General features: G+C 38.6%; 1 long non-coding RNA gene and 1 pseudogene across 1 annotated transcript; one reads left to right on the forward strand and one right to left on the reverse strand.

Annotated features, from left to right (window-relative positions):
• Positions 1–848: 848 nt before the first annotated feature.
• LOC131920642 (uncharacterized) lies at positions 849–7,821 on the forward strand. Its single transcript, XR_009381738.1, has 3 exons — positions 849–1,001; positions 5,700–5,777; positions 6,315–7,821. It is a non-coding gene; the product is annotated as an uncharacterized LOC131920642 (long non-coding RNA).
• A 7,697-nt stretch (positions 7,822–15,518) lies between these two features.
• LOC131920391 (ferritin light chain 1-like) lies at positions 15,519–19,878 on the reverse strand (annotated as a pseudogene).
• Positions 19,879–21,083: the final 1,205 nt, after the last annotated feature.

A 21,083-nucleotide genomic window follows, 5' to 3' on the forward strand; every position in this document is an offset into this window, starting at 1 on the left:
TTTTTTCTTACTTAATAGAAAGAATTTAGATTCATTTCATATTTCCTATCAGTCAGAAAGAGGGCTTTTCCACCAGCCCTAGTGAAATTTTTACATCTCTGAAAATTTAGAATGTCTAATATTTTACAGTCTTACTTCTTCTATCACAATATGTCTTCTTTCTCATCTTACGCATATAAATAAGCAATGTAGTTTAGCAGTGGAGGGATAGGTTCTACAGACAGCTGTCAGGCTTAACATTTACTCTGTAGTTTATTGTGTACTCTTGCTGTGTTCCTTAATGTTTCCAAGTTTGTTTCTCTAGTAATATCAATAACTACCTCCTAGTTTCCTTGTTAAGATTGTTTGTAAGCAGCTGTATCTCATGGTGCAGGCTGGGAATACTATTTCTTCTGGAGGCAGAGAGAGGAGAATCACAAATTCGAGGCCTGCCTGGGCTACTGGTGACTTCAAGGCCAGCCTAGGCTATCCAGGGAGTCCCAGTCTCAAAAAAGTAAAAGGAATGTGGCTCAGTGGAATGGCTAGTATATGTGATGTCCTAGGGCATGGGTGAAAAGAAGAATGCATACAACATTCCTTACAAACCACTTGGCATATAGTTAGCACTGAAAAACCAACAACTACCCTCATGTATCTATTCCTGGACACAGTAAAAAATAGTTTGCCAACAAATACGAAGTCACATTTTTATAGGTATGTGCATCTAAAGAATGCATTTAAGGTAAATGCTCATTGCCAACTGCTGACCTGTAGTTTAAGACTTAGTTGTAAGTACACTGTATCATGTGTGTAAGACGGATAGGTAGAGTACAAAAAAATTAATCAATGCCACCTGTGTCTTAGGAAAGTGCTCCAAGACCTGGCAATGAGAAGTGACTCAGGCTCTGAGATGTAAACAGAGACGTATGTTCCCAACTCCAACTGAACTCCAAGCAGCAGAAGTGATGTGCTGAACCCTGATGCAGACTGACAAAATGACACTGACTTCACTTCCACTTCTGGTACTGCCCATCAACTCTGTCCCAGAAGCTCAGTAAAGAAACAGGATGACTTTAACTTGAAGAGCATGGGTGACCTCCCATCCCTACCCTGTTCTTTATTGAAACACTATGTCTGGGGGGGGCACCTCTTTTAATCATTGACCTTTTATAAATGATTGTATTTACTTTTTCCTTATTAAGAAGGGCAAAGGTAACTTTTGATATTTAACGAAAGCTTACATAAATCTCTTTGGGTCACTAATGTATGGTGATTATGCTGGCAATCTGGTTTTTCCTTTAATGTTTATGAGTCTCTGGGTTACAAATATATCCAAAAATGTTAAACTGGTCACTTTTAAATGAGAAAGAAAATGACAGCTTTATCTTCCTCCTGATAACAAGCAGAATCTAAATTCTGTCCTGCCATTTCTCAGCAAAGAAAGAAACTAAAAACAAATAAGATATAACACAGTATTGTAAAATGCATTCTGAAAATAATTAGAAGCCCCGAGTATCTTTACTACAAAAGAGCAAAGTCCAAATTCTTTTCTCTTTGATCCATTATTTCTGGACATAGTACTGGGAACTCTCTGTGTACTTTCATAACTTTCTCATTTCTACTTAAATCCTCATTTATCTAACTTGAATTGTAGAAACCTTGACATGGTCTCCCTGTGTTTTTACAAATTACATGACTGTGTCTTTGACATTTGACATTGTCATGCAACTCTTCTGAATTTTTTTTCTTACACACTTTATTCTTTTTACCATTCCTTCTTCAACTACTTGTAAGACACCAGGTCTGCTTTTGAATTTGATTCAGAAGAATCTTTCATTAATCTTCCTGTCCTCTGTGTCTTCCTTTTGCTCTTGCTCCTGGCTCATCCCATACAAATTCCGTCATTCATTTCTCATTTCTCTGCTTAGAAGTCTGATCCTTTCCCATTCTTGTTCTAGCTACAGATCTCCAAAAAATGTATTAGAAAGCAAATCCTGCTTTTCTAATTAGATTAATCTTTTGTAATCATTCAGGTATGTGTGTGTGTGTGTGTGTGTGTGTGTGTGTATGTGTGTGTGTGTTGTATATACATGTGTAAGGGTGGGTATAGTTGTCTGTGTGCACATGTATCCTGTTCTATCAGTTGGCCTTATTCCCTTGAGGCAAGGTCTCTCACTGAATCGGAAGCTAAACTAGTGGTCAGAAAATCCAGTGGCCCTCCTGTCTTGTGTCTCCACATTAGTGAGGTGATAGGTAGAAACACAGTCATACCTTCGTTCCTTCGTTCCTTCGTTCCTTCGTTCCTTCCTTCCTTCCTTCCTTCCTTCCTTCCTTCCTTCCTTCCTCCCTCCCTCCCCCTCTCTCTTTCATTTATTTATTTACCTATTTATGTATGTATTTATTTATGGCTGTCTGAACTCTCTTTTTAGCCCAGGCTGGCCTCAAACTCAGAGATTCTCCTGTGTCTGCCTCCCGAGAGCTGGCATTAAGGCATGAGCCACCACTGCCCAGTCTCAGGAACCATTTTTAATTCTCTTTCTTCACTTCTATGAAGACATCAATCAGTCAGATGGTGATTTTTGTTTCCTGTCAGTTTCACTGAGACACCTGACGCAATCTCCTGCTATCTTGCAAAAGCTTCAGTGTTATTTACCTCTCTAAACGTATCATATTCTGCAGTCAACACCATTGCTTCTCTGGTTCAGCCACATTGCCTTCCTCATATTTCCCTTAAGCAATCTGAGGATTTCTCTAACCTAGAGCTTTTATGCTGGCTATTCCCATTGTCTCAAATACTCTCCACTCCTATGATCCATGATTATATCTTTCATCTCATCTAGTCTTTTGTTGAAATGTCTGCTTTTTTTTTCTTTGTCTTTTTTTGAAATGTGTATTGTGTGTGGTGTGTATATGTAGGCATGTCTGTGTAATGGGCACTTTTGTGTTTGGGGGTGTGTGTGCATGTACATAGGTATGCCTGTGGAGTTCAGAGGTTGATGTCAGGTCCTTTACTTGATTGATAATCATCTCATTCACCAAGGCATGTTCTCTCCATTCAACTTGGAGATAGTAGATTCAGATAATCTAGGTAGCCACCTTGCTCCCGGGAGTCCCTGTCTCCTTCAAGCTATTGAATTACAGGTGGGTTTCCATGCTCACCTGGAATTTGTATGAGTTCTGGAGATCTGAACACTGTTCCTCATATCTGTGCAGCAAGTGCAGGTTCACTTTAATCTCAGCTTCCCGAGTTCCAACTTGAACATCATATTTAGATTAACAACCCATGTCAGGTTAGGGAGTCCACATCGAAAGTAAAAGCCTTCCTTAACCCTGTTTTAACAGGGATCTTGATGGGCTGAATCGCCGGGATAGTCATTCTCCTACTTATGGTAGGTACTGTAGACTGATAACTTCAGCTGGGTTTCTCAGAGTGTCATATTACTTGGAATCACATATAGCTAACTGTGTCCCGAGTCTTCTACACTTTCCTTAGGCTGCTCTCTCCCTGAAGAGCTGTATTCCCAGCTCCAGAACAGAACGTTTTTGCTTCCTCCGGCCTCCTCTGCATAAACCAAGTGCCTTCTCTTCTCCAATGACCTGTACTTTCTCACTTTCCTGTGAGAAATGCCTGTGTACTTTTTGACATTTTATGTTCAATTCTCTTCCAAGCTTCTTGTTCCTGCTTTGCTGATTCTATTTATTCACACTCAAAACTCTCACTGTCCACGTTTCAATGTGGTGGGAATATTTTTTCAACACACTGGCACTCAATGTGTTGTATGTATGATTTTAATGTATGTGTTCCTTAGGTATTCCAGAAGTTCATTTAAAGGGTTCTTTATATGAAGGAGGTTTTTAAAATTGCACTAAAACCTTATCTTTTTTATTCTTTTTATTAAGCAAAGGTAGCAGTATATTCATATTTGCAATAAATTAAGTTCTTCAGTATAGCTGAGAATAAAATACAGTAAACAAAATAAATATATAATGGTAAAATTGGACCTTTAAAAACCACCATGAATATATTGGGTTAAAAAAATTCTGAGAGGCTCTGAGAAACATATTATCAAAATGTTCTCTTCAGTCAGAGGAATTCTAGCCATAATTATCAGCACCTAATCATGGTACCTACGGTGTTGCCTGAGACTCTTGACTGGCCCATTGGTTCATGATATATGAGGTGTTAGACTGAGAACAAAGTTAAGACAAGGTGTCAACTGCTACATCTGGCCTGAATTGAACCTGCCTTCTCAAATCTAATGTTAGCAGCCTCTTAACACCTTACTCTCTTTACAACCTAGGCCAGGGAGGGGGTACCTGGAAAGACAGACAAGACAACACAGCTGTGAAGACTTGACTACTGTCTACACATCTCTCTTTGTGGGAAGAGTTATCTATACTATAACAGACTGGAATCCCTTTAATGTAGACAGTTTAGTCTACTTAACTACAGCCCTATTCCCTACTCCCCACAGTTCTCCTCCACTTCACATTCAAGGGAAACATTGAGTTAATTAAATTCATTGAATAGAGATTTGATAGACATACAGAGATAGTTTAATGGTCAGCCATGTAGGATGATCAAACATAAACAGAATCAGGCTTTGAAAATCTAAGCCCCAAAGGTCATAAAAATATGTTAAACTCATCACATTCTCATTTGAAATGCTCCTTTTAAAACCAAGCATTCTCAATTGTAAGGTGACTTCAGTTATAAGGGAGAACATAACCTAAAATAAAAGGACATAATCTAACATCCGAGCAAGAATCTACTCAAGAGCCCTGTTGCCTTGATCCAGGGCTACTAAAATGAATCAGCATTTAAGATACACACGAAAAGCCTGTCTTCTGAGAGTATTGAGAGCCAGGGTGTAGAAATGCTGGTCCTAATTCTTTCCAGCCAAGAGTTCTCCTTCTCTTACACAAGTTCTATTTTCTTTTCCTAAAAAAATTAGAAGGACTCTTAATTCCCATGCAGAACTGCAAATCCCAGGACTTTAAATAAATATATACTCTTTAGCCATAGATATATAAATGTCAACTGCAGGCATTTGTTCTCTGAGGCATATCTGTCTGTCTGGAGCTTAACTGTCACTCTGATTTCTCTCAGGTCTTGTCCCTAACATCACTCAAAGGACAAACCACCCAACTGTGCAAAATAAGCCAAAAAAGTGACAGGCAGGCAGTACTCTTGGCCACTATGATGTGTTCTCATAGGACACTTCCCATAAGTGTTCGACCTTAGGAGCCATGGGGCAAAAGACCAAGAAAAAGACTCAGGTACATTTATTTCATAAAAGAATGAAATATTTTATTTCATCTCTCAGAAGGAGATAGGTGAAGTCTAGTTATATTAAATAATGTTAGAACTGATAATGAATCTAAGTTGGATGATACATTTTTATTCTTTTGTTATCTGGTGGAGTCGATCAAATGGTTTCTTCAGCAGGCAATTTGAGGGGTTGTAGATATAGGTTAGTTGTAAAACATTTTCTTTCTTAGGATGCCTGAGGCCCCGGGCTCAGTATGTAGCACTTAAAAACATGCAATATAACATGAGGCGACCTCAAAGGAACTTTACTGCATGTTGGTCTGGGTTGAAATGTTTGCATGTGCGTTTATGGGAGCCAATTTCTAAAATCAGAAACACATTCCTTTGTGTTCACCAAGTCCCCTGCAACCCTCATTAACATGACGTCTTCTGTGTCATACCTCCTGAGGTTCTGCAAACTCACCATTACCTGCTACTTGGTCAAGGGGAACTGTTTGCTGCGTTTGGAGACTGCAGGTCCCCAAATGTATCTTGTATAAAAGTTAGAACTTAATTCTAAGCTAGATTTTCCACCTGGGCCTTATGGGGCAGATCCTGGGTTGAACAAAATGTTCTGCTAATATCATAGTTCTTTTATAATTCCCACTTACTAAGTTGTCAGTTTTGGCAATAGTTTTTATTAGCATTTTTCTTTTTCCTTTTTTCCCATAACAGTCAGTAATAAAAATGTTCTACCCCCAATGCACACATATAAGTTGATTTTTACTTACATTTCAGATGGGAGAGTTTTGTTTTACTGAGAAGATACAAACATGTTTTCAAAGTGTATGTAGCTGGAGTGCAGACTGCCTTGATCTCTGTGTGATGCTATAAGCTGATTGATTTCTTTGCTCATAGTTTTCTGTATTGCCCAATTTTCCCATCATATACATTATTTATAACTTCCTCTGGAGGAGTTACCTTAGAAATCTTAAAAAATTTAGTCATTCATCACTTAAAAAGGCTCCAAATTGTCAGGAATACTGCTAAGATGTTTCTGATTTTTTTATTTATTTTTTTATAGGTCTTCCCCTTTTGGTGAGAGTGGAGGACTGCGGTTGTCAACCCGAGGTGAAAGAATGTACAGTTAAAAGCTGAAGATTTTTTTTTTTCATTGCCCGTGATCAAGAACATTCTCTTGTCTTTCTTGGACTTCCAACTGATGGCAGGTTAATGACATTCATTCCACAGAGAAGCATGTGCCCGCCGTTTTAACAGCTGAGAGAGTTAGCTTGACTTCCAAGGATAACTGCCCTGAAGTAGCAAGCAATACAGACTCTGCAAGCTGAGAGTGAGAAACAATTAGAGAGCACTTCATTAATGCTTAATGATGCAGAGCAGGCATAGAGCAGAGCTGATTGTGTGCTCTGTCTTAGCTAGTGATCCTCACACGATGCCAGTGCAGTGTTGTGCAAGCCTTTGCATGCTAGGTTGTGAATCTGAGATGGCAAAGGTGAGATTATCTGGGGAAAGCTAGTGTGACAGGTTGGACAGAAACCAGAAAATGGCTGCAGTGAATCTCATTGCCAGCTTTAGCTCAAGTTGGGGAAAGTGCTATATTCTTTTCATATTTGGTTCCCTGAGCCTAATTCCTAATAGACATGGTTAAATCCCACTGACGATTTCTGTTCCTAATAATGCATTAAGCATCTCTGTTGGAAGGTTCTATTAAGCATCTCCCCTTGTTTTTTACTCTACCATACTGCAGTGAAAAAGGATTAAAAAATACTGCACAGGTGCACATCGCAGCTGTTGAGGCTAAACTGTGTTCTACTATATTAATTCATGTCCCATTAGGGGAGTTACAGAATAGTTTAGTTCCCATAAAAAGGGAAAAAATTGTCTTCATCAAAGAAGAAAGGAGTTTCCTATTTACACTGCAACATTATTTTTGGCCAAAAGGGCTTTGCTAAACCCAGTTTCCCAGCCTAGTCATGCAACCACGAAAACAGAAAGGGGATTCTTTGGCTTAGTTTCAAATTACACATTTAAAATTAAATTTGTGTTTCTGTGTATACAGAGATAATATTCATACAAAGTCTCTATACACAATCTAGTGTGCTGATACATACACACAAAGCTCCAAGAAGTCACATTTTAATTAAAGTCTAAGCAATCAAGGCTACATAAACCAGACCTATGTCACCAGACTTTTTCATTGTATTTAGCTCCTGGGGCATGAACATAAATCAGTGGTGACGTGTCTGTTTATAGTACACATTTATTTCAGAGAGTCAGTCATATATTGAGATGGCTTTGTTATAAAAACAGCTTCTATGTTTTTTTGCTTCCTATGACTTCATCTACAGCTGTGAATGTTAAATATTAATGTTGAAAACATGACACTAAATGCAAGACTAATAAATGAGGGTTCATGCATCTATCGTGTGATAAAATAGAAATAGCATTACACAAACAGGAATGAACAGAGGGAGGAGTGAGGGAAAAGAGAAGAGGTTAGGGAAAGGTGGAGGTAGGGATGGAAGAAGGGACTGAAGAGGAGACCAATGACATAAACACACACGCACTCCTCCCTCTTACTAATAAATAAACAAATTCTGTTCTATTTGCTCTTCAGTTGCTCCATGGTTATTTTAAACTTCAAGAGTCTCATTTTTTCTAAAAGGCTGATAGTACCTGATTTGCTCTCGAGTCTTCATAGAGGTTTAATAAAATAATTGCAAGAAATGTATTCTAATGTATAACAAATCATCATTCTGGTTTATATATGAAATGTCTTCTGGAAGCTAATGTACTAAACACTGTTCCCAGTTAGTGGTGGAGTTTGAGGATATTGTTGAATCATTGGGAGGTGAAGCTGGGTGGAGAAGGGGGGTTACTTTTAATTTTTACTGAGTCCTTATATGGTCCCCTCTCTCTGTTTCTTGCACTCCTCTGTTGGGACCCCTTCTATTCTATAGTGTCCTTTCTCCTGTGATGTGCTGATATCTGACACTGTGAACTAAACAAATTCTCCCTCTCTTGTTCAGGTAGATGTTTGGTCAGATGGCTGAGGAAACTCACATACCACGCCCTGCTATTTGACACTCTGATTACTCCGTCTTTTGATATTTTCCTAACTTCATCCTCACTACCCTGTCATATCCCCTGCTTGAATTGCTTCTACAGAATGTGCATAGCATCTACACATCCATGGTCTCTTTTGCTCTGTGTTTTTCATGTTCCTACTGAACTCTCTAACCCATTAGTTTGTATCTAGACATCCCAGGGCCTTTCTCTTCTCTGACCAGACTCTACAGACCAAATTCCCTAAACTCAGGAAGCATTGTTGAGAACCCCAGGTTTGCTCCAGAAGTTGACCTCCAGGGCCCATGTATCATTTCACTTTTCCTTTCAGGAAGGAGTCCACTTTTCATATTTCTTTGATCAGCCTATACTGTTCTGTCTTCTATTTCTCTTTTCTGCTCTCTTATCCACCAAACACCCCAATATAATGCTCATTTTATAGAGTTGAATGTCTGTCACTGGTTCCTTTTTTATTATATATGAGCATATGAAAAAGTTAAGCATGTCTCAATTTTAAGACTCAGAACAGCAAACAGAAAAAAAATCTATTATAGAAACAAAAATTTATTTTTTTAAAACAGGCTATCCGAAGATTTTTATATAATGATTTAAGTTCATATTTATAAGTCTAGAAATCACAAGCATGTGGACTTCGTAATTCTAAATTATCCTACTTGATTCATGGTCCACATTGCTCTCTACCGTGCAAACAGGAAGTTACAATCCTGATTCAGTGTGCCTGGAGCTGGTATAGCAGAGGGCAAACTGTCTCTCAAGTTGATTGTAAATTTGATGGGGGCTAAATTCACCTTTAAGACAAATCTCTGGACATGTCTGAAGGAGTATCTAGATTAGGTTAATTGAAGTAGAAAAGTCCACCTCGGTTTAGGCAGCACCGTTCCATGGACCAGGGTTCCAGATAGCTTCTAAAAGAGAAAGCCAGCTATCAGCACTGAACTCTCATTCTGCTTCTGGACTGTAGATGCCATAAGCTCCTGCCATCATTCCTTCTTTGCCATGATGGACCACACCCTCCTCTTCTCTTGTCAGTTGCTTTTGTAAAATGTCAGTGCAGTGAGAAAAGGAGCTGGAACACTCTCTGTGTCCTATGGGCTAAGGTACAAATGACAGACATTACACTAATTGTTTCAATAAGCATGTACCAGCATTTGAGTGCTTTGATGATTGTGCAGAGCGTCTATATATCAGTTTTCCAAAAGCGGAGGAAAAACACACGTCAGTCACCAAGACAGTTTAACCTGTCACATGATTGAAATATGGCTGAGCACATGTAACTTCTCAGTGTATAGTGCAGATTAGGAAGGACTTGGAGAAGATGAAAACACTTTTGATTTGCCCCGGGGCGAGATGAGTTAGTGTGTGCTAAGTTACAGGTAGGCAGGAAGGAAAGGTTCTGATGTGCTATTGCATACTAGGACAGACATAGATAAGAATGCAATGTATATTTCAAAAAGTGGCAAATAAAGGTTTAATACAATTTCACTATAAAAATGATAAGCATATGAGACACACATGCTTAACCTGACTTATACATTACATATTACATATATTACATTCTACATATATGTATTGAAATATCACTTGGTATCCCATCAATATGTGCACTTTTAATGTTTATGTGTATCAGTTTCTACTTAGTTGAATAGACCTGGATGTTTTATCCTAAATGAAATATCACCGACCTGGAGAGTCAAACACCATATGATTTTTGTTTAGTGTTCATCCTAGATTTTGAGATTTATATGTGTGTAAATGTATTGTGTTTATGTTTGTGTGTGTGTGTGTGTGTGTGTGTGTGTGTGTGTGTGTGTGAATGCATGTACATATGTGTGACTGTCAGTGTATGTGTTAGTAATATATTCTGGTGGAGAAATATGCAAGAATAGGAATTGATGATTTATTAACAACATTTTTTTTCAGTAAACAGGGGCCTCCATTTTAAGGCAACAGAATTTACTATTTTATTTTGGAGCAGGTTCTCATTTCTAGGAAAATGTAATTATAAAGCTACATATATTAAACAGTTTTGTATTCTTTCTCATTTTAAACTTCACTCATTTGGATTAATTAAGTGTCATGATAAAGATGTAGCTATATTCACTTTCATTGAAGAATTAGAGATTTCTCTTGATCTCTCTGGTTTGCATTGCCATCCTTATTGTTATTTATTACTATCACTATTTTATTTCTAGCATATCTGATTTATTCACTTGGCCATTTTGTAAACATTGTTCTGGAAGCAGCTAGTCTCACATAACAAAGACTGAAGTATACCTTAATATCTGGTAGAGCATGCTTTTGTAATGTTACATTATTTCAGATAGCTGTTTGGGACCCTTTACACTTGCTTAAATTCATGAACCAGTTTGTTAAATTCATAAATAATGAAAGGTGTAATATACACTCACTTTCACACGAACTGTGGCATATTTGGTGACTCCTCGCTAAGGGAGCTGTGGCTACTGTTCAAAACAGAAGTAATTATTTTTTTTCTTGAAGCTTTATTTAAGAATGGGAAGTCACTCAAGAACTCTTCTGTGAGATGCTATGGGTTCCCAACAATAGCAAGGCAAGCTCTACGGAAAGGAGGCTGACAAGGGCATACATGGATACACAAAAGAAGGTCAGTGGTGAAGGGAAGAGCATTCAAGACATATCACTAACCACATTTTCACCTTTTCAGCCGACTTAGATAAGTTATAATAGAAGGGAATAATGCCATATGGACTCTGCAGAAACTTTCAGGTGGGCTACACCTGGGTTCATAGCTTGATAGTTCTGTCAGCTACATTGTTTTTAACCTCACGTTTTCTATAAAGGAAAGTAGCAGGACCTAACTATATCAAAGTTATTCTGACAACTAATGATGAAGTAGTTGTGAAGTAGTAATGATGAACTAATGATGAGCTGCTATGGAGCAGTTCCTTGGGAAATGATAGTTGCTATTTACACTGTTTTTATAATTTACACAGTAAATATTAATCAAGGGAAACAGTTGAAATGCATACATTTAAGTTATTTTTTTCCTTCCCTAAAATGTTCTCTAAATAAGTCTTAATTCAAAAGTCATTGAACTGTATATGATTATATACTTTCAGCTCGGTTCCAATGGATTTTACTTAAAATAGCCCTTAAATCTGAGATAAAATCAATAAAGTTTAAATGCTCTATTGATTTCAATATAGCAGAAATGGTGGCTAGTCAGAACCTTGTAACTATCCATTACACAGATGGCCTGTTGATAAGACAGTACACTGGGATACTTGGTAAAGTAAAATGCTATTTGTTTCCTCTTTTTTTTTTTTTCGACCTCTTCCATCTTATCCTCCTTCTTTCTAGTGCTGAGAATTCAACCTAGGTCCTCATATTCATGCAAGTATTCTACCACTGCTACATCCTCAGCCTTATTTTCCCTTTTGAGATGGGTTCATGTTTCAATTGTTCCAAATTGCCTTGAGCTTGTTCAGTAGCCTGGACATGCCATAGACTTACATTCCTCTTGCCTCAGCCTACAAAGAAGTAGAGATTATAGGCTTGTACTACCAGAAACTGTTTAAATGACTGGGAAATTATTGAAAATGCTCTGCAAATCTAGCACATCTGAACCTATTACTTCTTTTTTAATACTTTTCTCCTGAGAATGCATTACTAATTCTTATTTTCATTCCTGGGAAACTTGGTTGAATCTGAATGGCTTGAACAAGTTCATTCAAAAGCTAATGGAAAAGAGAAGATTGGATGTTTGTTTTTGTGAGTTTGTGGCATTCTGGGTACTGAATTTTGTCTCTATCACATACCCCTCATTGTATTAGTTACTTGTCTTATTGCTGCGACCCAATATCTTTCAGGATACAACTTAAGAAGTGAGGTATTGATTTAGGTTGATGACTCTAGGAGATATAGTCCATCATGGCAAAGAAAATACAGTGGCAGAAGGAAGTGGTTGGTCACATTGCATTTGTTGTTGAGAAGGACAAAGCCTAAATACTTGTGCTTACCTCGCTTTCCCTTTTCATTTATTCTAGGAACCCAGCTCAGAGAATGGCACCACCCATAGTTGAGGATGGTTTTTGTCCCTTGGTTAACTCAATTTAGATAACTTCACAAATCTTCCCAGAGTCTTTTCTCCTAGATGAGTCTCAATTCTCTCAAGTTGATACTATTAGCCATCACATGTCCCCACACAAACACTCTTTTGTGTGACATTCTATTATAGCCATCAGGGTACTAAATTTCAATCAGTACAGCAAGTACAAATCCTGGAAAACAAAGGTCAGAAAAACGTCTTGACATTTCTCACTAAAATCAGAATCACTGAGCCTTAAGGGTGATTGGTTTTGAGCCTTGTGGAAAATGAAATTTTCAATATTTCAGTGTTCTTTACAACTTTAATGCTGGCAAGGATATCCAGAGGTCATTCAATGCAATCAATTATTTCTAACCAAAAACTACGCATACTTCAGTGTAGCAAGGATGAAACTTTCTCTTAAAGTCACTATCAAGGTGTTTCTCTTATTTCTAGTTGTATCATACACAGCCAGTGATCTGTTCATGTAAGCACAGAGAACATTTCCTCAGCTGACTTTCTTCTGAGTGTTGGGGCTCCTGCACTTAGATTCCTTGTCCAGTGCTCTTAGGCCAGGGGTAACACTACATGAAAGTTCCCACCTGACCTGCATACCACATCAAATGCTTCCTAAAGCATTTCCCACATATGTTGATAAGAAAAATGTGAATGTTACACTATCGACCAAGTGTCAGTAATGTCATTAACACATGTGGGAGTCATCTTTAGTTCCCAGTTTCCTTCACATTGTTTGATAGGTAAGAGGCATTCAAAATCTGCATACTAAATCAAACAACAGGAAAACACATGCTATTATTACCATAACCTGGCTATGGGTAAGATAGCTGAGCAATTCTATCCATTACAGCTCTCTTTTTATGTATTAGAGTACACCTTGAGGAAGAAAATTCTCAGGCAGAATGCAGAAACCCTTTGGGGTGTGTGTGTGTGTGTGTGTGTGTGTGTGTGTGTGTGTGTGTGCGCACATGCGTGTGTCTATAAGTAAAAGTCTCTGTTTCAGTTTCATTTCTGTTGCTATGATAAAATACATGTACAACAAGTAATTTTTGGAAAAAGGGTTTATTTTATCTCACAATTCCAAGTGTGAAGTTCACCACTCTGAAAGAAGTTGAGGTAGGAATTCCAAATAGCTAATTATATCACATAGCTAATTACATCAAATAGCTAGTTATGTCAAATACCTAGTTACATCAAATTCATTGTCAAGAACAGTGAGAAATGGTTACTTGAGTATACACTTGCTTTCTTGCTTATAGTCAAATCAGTTTCTCCACTCCACCTCACTTACCACTCTACTGAGGATATAGTGTTGCCCATGCTGGGTATGACCGTTCTATGCCAAATAATTTAATTCCTCACAGGCATATTCTAAAGACCAATCCAATGTAGACTTTACCTTATTGACACTCTTTCCAGGTAATTCTAGGCTTTGTCAAGCTGACAATTAAAGCTAACCATTATATTATTTTTCTTGGCAGTGATTTTCATTGATCTGGGTCATAATTCTGTTCACTTGTACCTGTGACTATGTTTTTAATATATGCTAGATAATATACTAGAAAACAAGTATTCTATTTTATTTAAATTTTGACAACCTAATAAAACAGGCTTATAGAATCACTATCAACCACTTGTAATAACTTTATTACATTAAAATATTATGACTGTACCCTGAGGTCAGATAAGGAATACAAAACAGGAGTTAAGTTGAAGAAGGAAAATGTCATTTAATCATTCCATCATGAACCATTGACAAAGTCAAAGCAAGACAAAGTCAAAGCAAAATCCAAATTGTGTTATTTCCAAAAGAACATGAGTGATTCTCAAACAAGGCAGACCTTAGCCACTCTGACTACTTGTGTATTGAATATAGAAAAGATTATTCATGACCTGAGAAATTTCAAAGACTGATATAAAACTTCCTTCACTTTTTGATAGTATCTGTATCAAGACTGTTACCACTTACAGCACTCTGCTGAGAATTCGGTAACACAAGACTGACTCTTGGAGGAAGCTTATGCCCTTATACGTTGCGTCCTCTGGGCTATACTTTTCCTTCCTTCTAAAGTAGAACAAATAATCCAAACATTCTTTTGGCTACACATATGTTCTGAAGGGCATTTTGGAGTGAGCTTCCAAAACATATTTCCAAATAGCAAAATGCTCTCTAAAAGTTATAGTGGTTCAGTACTACGGTGTTCTGTTTCTGGCTTAGCTATGAATTAAATCTATGTGCACCTTTCCATGAGATGCTCACGACTCATAGCATGATTTTTTTGTGGTAAGTCTTTCTCTGTCTCTCACCAGCCTGCTCCCAAATAACCACACAGAGACTTATTAATTGTGAAAGCTTGGCTGATAGTTTAGGCTTGTTTCTAACTAGCTCTTATAAGTTAAATTAACCCATTTCTATTAACTTGCTTTTTTCCTTGTGGCTTTATTACCTTTACTCTGTACTGTCCATGCTGCTTTCCTGCTTCCTTCATATCTGGCTGACTACTCCTCCCTTTTTCTTCCCAGTGTCCTTTGTACCTGGCTATCAGTGGTTCAGCTTTTTATTAAACCAATCAGAGTGACATCTTCACAGTGTACAAGATTTTTCCACCCCTCGTCTTTGCATCAATTTGGCCTGCTGTACAAAAGCAATATAGACAGAGAAACTTTCAGTCAACATTTCTCCTCAGACCTCCATAGGCTTGGAAATCTGAAATTAGGGTGTCAGAGTTAGTGTGTTCTGGTGAGGGCTTTCTTACAGGTGGCAAATGGCTGATTTGTTTTTTCACATGGTGACAGAAGTACAGCCAATTCCCTGGCCACTTCTAATCCCACACACCAAGACTCTATGCTCATGATCTACTTACATACTAAACTGCCCAACTTACAATATGGTTACTTTGGAATTAATGTTTCAACACATGAAATTTGGGAAAAACTGAATGTGCATCCCATTGTAGCTCCCTCATCAATAAATTGATTAGGAAAAGAAAATGTGATTTTCTTTCTATTTTTTTTTTTTTTTTTGCTATTTCAAAATGCTTTATTTTCACTTGGTCCCAAGACTTGGGAGGGGCTCCAGAGCAGTTACAAAGCTGCCTAGAAGTTCAGGTGAAGGTCCTGAGGCTGGCTGGTGCAGAGCAGAGGAGGGAGCCCCTTGGAAGGCTTGAGAGTGAGCCTCTCGAAGAGGTACTCGTCCAGAGATGGCCGGGGCACACTAGTCTGTGCTGGCTGTGGCCCAGCCAGCCTACAGAGGTTGGTCAGGTGGTTGCCCATCTTCTTGATGAGCTTCACCTCCTCATCCAGGAAGTGGTTTTCCAGGAAGTCATCGAGATGAGGATCTGTGCTAGCGGAAGCCAGGACATGAAGATCCAAGAGGGCCTGGTTCAGGCTCTTCTCCAGGGCCAAGGCAGCTTCCATGGCCTCCTGGGATTTACCCCACTCATCTTGAGATGCCTTCTGCACATCCTGGAATAGTGCGCGGCCTCCGGGTTCATTCTGCATCTTGAGCAGCTGCTCGGTGCCCTGGCGCTTCTCCTCGGCCAATTTGTGGAAGAAGAGGCCTACACCCTCCAGAGCCACGTCATCCCGATCAAAATAGTAGCCAAAAGAGAGGTTAGGTGTAGGAGGCCCACAGGTGCAAGTTGACCAGGTGGTTCAATGCAGCCTCCACTTGGGCGGAATAATTCTGACGGACCTGGAAGCTCACGGCTGATGCGAAGTATGGAACTAACTGCCAAGAGATGGTACTGTCTGGTCCTAGGAGCCGAAGGCTGCGAGGAGATGGTCCCAGAGGCTGCAAATGGAGACACTGAGAGGCGGCTGGAAGTTAACAAAGGGAGTCCCCGGGTCTGTTCTGTCCAAACACTGTTGAAGCAAGACGCAGACACGGGATCTCTGGGCACTGCTCGAGAAAATGCGATTTTCATACTAAAACATCATTCTGTATAAGGACCACTAACTTATTTATACTTGCTTTGCTCTAATTTTCTCTGTCTTATAGTGAAAGACCAGGTGAAGATCTTTAAAAGGGCTGAACCAGTTCTCTTCCCTTCTATTTATTTTTCACCTCAGCTTTTATCATCGGCTAATGATAGTAATATGATGGAATTGACAGTGATGTTTGATGACATTACTGAATGCCATTAGACCCTTCAGACTGAACAGAAACAGGAAGAGGAGCTTAGGCTGCACCTTAACTTGAGTCTGAGCTACGGTTCCTCAATTGGAAGGGGTGTGTGTGTGTGTGTGTGTGTGTGTGTGTGTGTGTATGTGTGTGTGTGTGTGTGTGTGTGTGTGTGTGTGTGTATGTGTGTGTGTGTGTGTGTGTGTGTGTGTATGTGTGTGTGTGTGTGTGTGTGTGTGTATGTGTGTGTGTGTGTATGTGTGTGTGTGTGTGTGTGTGTGTGTGTGTGTGTGTGTGAGAGAGAGAGAGAGAGAGAGAGAGAGAGAGAGAGAGAGAGAGAGAGAGAGAGAGTTGTGTTCATAGAGTTGATAATTGATTGATTGGTCAGTAATGAAAGTATTATGTTATAAGTTGGGGGTGTAAAATTCTGGGGCCAACAGTGGTGATCCTACAGCCAGAAGTTGGAATAACACTCCTCAGAGGAGAGATTTCTGTGTAGCAGCAGTGGTGAGCACTAAGTCTTTCTGTAAAGTGTGATCTGTGTTGATGGGTAAATTTGAGATCCATCACAAGCTTAAAAAAAATAGGGCTTAATTGAGAGTTCTCTGGAGCCATTGCATATAGATCTGGGAAGTGAGTAGAAGCCCATGTGTGAGAAAGATACCGAGGGAGCGCATGGCATAGGTGACTGCCAGGAAGCCAGGCAAATCTTTGAATGCAAGAGTTAAAAAAGAAACTGGCAATGGTCTAGATATTATGCCCCACACAACCCTACAGAGTCATACATTAGATACCATCACTTTGGAATTAAGGGTTCAACATAGGACATTTTATAAAACACAAACGTTTATTCGTTACAATCTTTGGGTAAAATTAATGAATTTTGGGAAAGAAAAATCACTATTCTGTCATCTCTCAGAGGTCATATGTTGAAATCTTTATCACAGTTAGGTACTAGGTGATAAAATGTTTGAGGGTGATTAGTCTTAGGAGGTAAGCCCAATTTAGAAAGTTTGGCCCTCTTATAAGGAGTCTTAGAAGGGACCATTTGCCCCTTCAGTAGTTGAGAACACAAGAATGGACCATCTATTTCTATAAAGTGAGTCCTATCAGACATAAAATAGACTCTGAACCTGAACTTTCTAGCCCTAAGAACGGCATTTTTGTTTAAAATCTGCCCAGGCTGTATATGGCAAGTGGTGTGGAAACAGCCTCATATAAGAATCAGGGACACTATTACAGGATAAAGCTGATTATGTCATTGAGTTCTTGTTCAAATCTGGTGTTGCCAAATATTGTTTCCCCTTCCCCTTTCTTGTCTCTGTCCCCCTCAATCTCCTCCCTACCTCTCCTTTTTTTCTCTTCCTTTCATGCTCCCTGCCCCAAACTTTCCTGTCCATGTTCCATCTTCCTTCTCTTATTGCTTCTGTCTCTCCTCCTTCTTCCCTCCTGATACCTCCCCCCTCTCTGCCTTCCCCACTTCTAGTCAGCTTTCAGATGTATACTTCTTTTATGTGTAGTATTCTTTTTCTCTTAGTCTGGCTTTTACCTGCTCAAGAGTTGGCATATCTATATACTACAGATTTGGTTTCTCGTTTAGTACTTCACTATAGTCTCATCTTGCTGGACCACAGGCAGCTCAGATGCTTATAAGAAGCCAGTAAAGCAGCATTCTGTATGCATTTCAGAAGGTACTCAATTTCTCTATGCAATGCTTTAGTGAGTATAACAGTATAACAACATTATTATTAGAGCTACTTATTAGACATAAAGTAGTTGGGATAGCTCCTAGCACACAGTAAGTATTCTACCTCTAGTTATTTGTAGAAATTCCAGTGTTCTATGCCTAATCATCACCTGTTCTGACTTCTAATTACCACATTAAATTGTACTTGGGAGCCTAACTTCTGCCTACTTGAAATCCTTGGAGTGATCCTATATCTTGACTCCAAGTATGGGCCAATGTAGATGTGTCTAGGAGGAATTTCAATGATTCACTTATTGTAACTGACCCTGTCAATGACACTATCTCTGTTCCCCAGGTTTTTTTTTAAACCAAAACCACAGGAAGAGAGATTTCTTTAGCATTGGTTTTGTTAGACAGAGTGGAGTGTAAGTTCACCAGTGTAGTTATTTTTTTTCTTCCTTAGAATGAAGTCAAGCTTGAGTAAAGCTGACCTTTAAAAATAGATGTCTATAGATTTTGCCAATATACTTGGGAACTTTCAAGCACTTCATATACATTTTTGTGAAATTGGTAAAAATAAAATATGCTTCTGAATTTATCATTAGTTTTAACAAGGTGTTCCCAAACACCTGAAACTACTGGCTTTACCAAGAACTTTCAAATCAACAGCTGGGTCAGGAGAGACAGATGTGCAGTTTGTCAAAAGTTGATCCAGTTGGCTCACTGCTGAGCAGTTATTTTAAATGTGCACATTCTATGCTCCTTAATGGAAAAAATTCTTCTATGTCTTCAAGTCAGCTCTGACAGATGGTCCTAATAGTTTAAACCCTTGTAACCTACTAGAGATGGCTGGTCTCTTTTCCCGATGCCCTGTGCCATTCAGTTCTTCTTGGATGTATTAGCTTCTGTTAGTTTGTTTTCTTAACTCTTGATAAGAAATCCACACCACAATTAATCCAGAGTCAGTGATAAGAAACCACTGTTACAAATGAAACAACACAGATGAGCATGGAGTTCATCCTCTCCTCAAAGATTAAGTGAGAAATTCTCTCTGGTTCTCTGTGACAGAAAATTTATTCTTCATTGTATCAAAGGAGTAGAAAAACTTGAAGATGAGTAAAGTTTTACTGATTCTGGAAGCAAATAAATAAGAATCAACTGAATTAGGAGTTATATTAAGGTCAACTCTGTCCACAGATTCATATTTTTTTAGAAAGTCTTGCTCAAAAACTGCATACTATCCCTCATATAAAGACCCTAGATTATGTACATGTGCATGTGTATAAATGGGAAGAAAAGTAATGAAAGCCTAAGAAACTAGAAAGGAAAGTAAGAGATTGCAAAATAGATATGCTGCACATGGAGTGGATGTGGGGTAGGGGATGGCAAGAAACCAGGAAGGAGATACAAGGAGGTCCACTGGGGATGGTGAGATGATAACGTTTTATTTGAAAATGCTATGATGATTCCTAGTAGTTTGTATGCTAATTTTAAAATACCTTGCTTTGTTTATGTAAACTCAGACCTGTTATACACCGCTTGGATCTTCCTTTCTTATGAAGTCTGGAGTCATTGTGACATGAGTTAGATTTCCAGTTCTTCTATTTCTTAACTGACTTACCTGGAGAATATTCTAAACCTCCCATGCCATCTATTTCTATTGTATAGAAGTGATTATTGTTATTGTTTGATTCAGAGGACAATTCTCAAAACTAAACACGACCCTGAATTAAAGATATTTTCCAAATAAAGGAGTGTAACAAAAATAATAATTGTAATATATTAGAGTCATTTTCATGATTGCCATTATTTATTAGAATAAAAACAAGAGTGGAGACTCAATAGAGTCCAGTGAATCTCTCCTGTGCAGATTCTTCCATAACTGACCGTGTCAGTAGGAAAAGATTTTTTTTTTCAAAATGACAAAAGCAATACATCAGGGGTTTAAATTTTTCTTCTCCCCAGGGAGAGGTACTGAGTTTATGATGATTGATTGTGACCTTGAAAATACAATTATTTCCACAGGACTGAAAATGCAATTTATTCTTTTCTGCATTTAAGACAGGTGGAAGGATCTCACGCTGACCCGCAGAAGTGGTGGGAGGGCACCTGCAATTCAATAATGCCAGGTCTGCAGATGTGTCTTGCAAATAAATTCAAGTGAACATCTTTAAGTTTCCTTAATTTTAATCATAATGTTCGTTTATTATTGAACAATGCTAGTAATTGAAGTGATGGAAAACACTAAAGGATGCATCATGTTTAAGTTACTCTAGATAAGTTTGATGTGATCTACAAGGACCTTCAGTATTTCAGACTCTAACAGACAAAGAAAACAGAGAGAAGTTTCTAATATTTACCCTGGTTCCCATGATTTCAGATACCTGCTGTTAGAAAGATTAACTGCAGCATTTACCAGCTTTGTTTACTGAAATCGAGAATCAATTGCTTTGTATCTTAATCCTGTATCTATCCATTGGGAATACTGAGGTCTGGACCTTCTTCAGTCTCATTCTCTCTAGTCCCACCTACAGAGTATTTGGACAAATCTGCAGCCAGAATTCTTCAACTAGTTACACTATCTGCACTTAGACGGTTTAAGATGCTGGCCAGTGTGACTGTTGACTGTTTTGTCTCAGCATGGCCTGTGTTGATGACAATGTTTACTGTCAGAGACAGATGCTTTGGTTTTAAGGTAACAAAAATGCCATACTTTCTTGGCTTGTAGACATAGTTACCTCTTCCATACTCAAGATGCTGTTTATCCCCTTGTCTCTTTAGTTAAAGAAAACTAAACCATCCTCTGTTGTGGTTGTTCTGTGAACCATCACCTCCTTTGTGTGAACAATGG

Source organism: Peromyscus eremicus, chromosome 10 (genome assembly GCF_949786415.1).
Source record: "Peromyscus eremicus chromosome 10, PerEre_H2_v1, whole genome shotgun sequence".
Lineage (NCBI taxonomy): Eukaryota > Metazoa > Chordata > Mammalia > Rodentia > Cricetidae > Peromyscus > Peromyscus eremicus.